The sequence below is a fragment of the Chrysochloris asiatica genome, unplaced genomic scaffold, assembly GCF_000296735.1.
Source record: "Chrysochloris asiatica unplaced genomic scaffold, ChrAsi1.0 scaffold00031, whole genome shotgun sequence".
NCBI classification, from domain to species: domain Eukaryota; kingdom Metazoa; phylum Chordata; class Mammalia; order Afrosoricida; family Chrysochloridae; genus Chrysochloris; species Chrysochloris asiatica.
In genome coordinates this window covers 9,786,337-9,787,685 of record NW_006408549.1, presented here as the reverse complement: position 1 = coordinate 9,787,685, position 1,349 = coordinate 9,786,337, and positions in this window count along the sequence as shown.

Genomic DNA, 1,349 nt, shown 5'->3' with positions numbered 1-1,349 from the left:
GAATGTTTATCTTTTCACTTTTCAGGATGTTAGAGAAATTTTCTTCCAGCAGTTCTTCAACTATTTCCTCTGTGGACTTGTGTGATTCTTCTTGTTCTAGAATGTCAATAATTCTTAAGTTATTCCCCTTCATGTTGTCCAACATGAATCTTAGACCTTCTTAAGATTTCTTTATCCTTTTTTTCTGTTTGCTCTTCTAACTTGGTGGTATTGAGAGAATTGTCTTCCATCTCACTGGTTCTGCCTTCCATCTTGTCTATTCCACGTCTTTGCCCTTTCAGAGTATTGTCTATTTCTGATATTCTGTTATTGATCATTTGGACCTCTTTCTGTAGGTTTTGAATTGTTTCCAATGCTATTTCTATCTTATTTGATTGTTCCTGTAGTGCTTTCCTGACTTATTTCTTATTTTTATCAACTCCATTGTAAAGTGTTTTGAAACATTTTATAACCATTTTTCTGAATTCTTTTTCAGGCATTTCCAAGGCCTGCCCTCCTTCCTGATGGAGTCCAGGTCTAGGTCATTTGTCTCAGACATTTTGTCTTGTTTCTGGACTTTTGCTGATATGGTCATCTGCTTTTGCTTCTTGGACATGTTTAATATTTATCTGTGACCTTAATACTTAATTGAGTTTGTGTTTTGGTATTTTTCATGCTTTCTGATTGCTTCCAGGAAGATGGGATCAGGGTATGGGCTTCCCTTTTCACTCTTCTTATTGCTTAACTCAGAGTAATTTTCACAGGTATTGTCTGCCTCCCTGGTATATGGCAGTTGGTATTGGTTCTTGCCTGGGTTTTGGTGTTTTATAGAATGTGATTGTATATTGACTATATGGCAGCAGTTGCTGTCTATTCTTGTGTAATATAGGGAGAGAAAGAGTCCTCCCAAGGTAGGAAGGAGGGCCTATAACAGCAAAATAGCACCAGTGAAAAAGCACAAGAGAAAAAAAACAAAAACCAGCAACAACAAAAACTAAACTGAATACTGCAGTCTATAATCACAGAAAAGAAAGAGGAGGGAGAGAAGAAGAAAAAAAACCTGCAGCCTATTATGAGTATGACTTTAATGTCCTCTCTTCCGCTTCTTGTTTTTAAAGCTGCCTAAAAGATTTCAAGATGCCAGTGTTGGTTGTTATGCTATACCTCAGGCTTTAATTTAATTTTCAGCCTGTTTTGTTTTTAAACTCTCTTTCCTTGTCTACATCCCTGTCCTGCCCTTTCCCTTATTAAAAAAACAAAACAAACAAACAAAAAACGTTCAGGGCCTGCTCTTGGGCTGAGTATCTGTGCACATGCATGGCGGAAGAACCCACCAGTGGTGAGGGTGGGGAGTGTCCACTCGCTCTGGC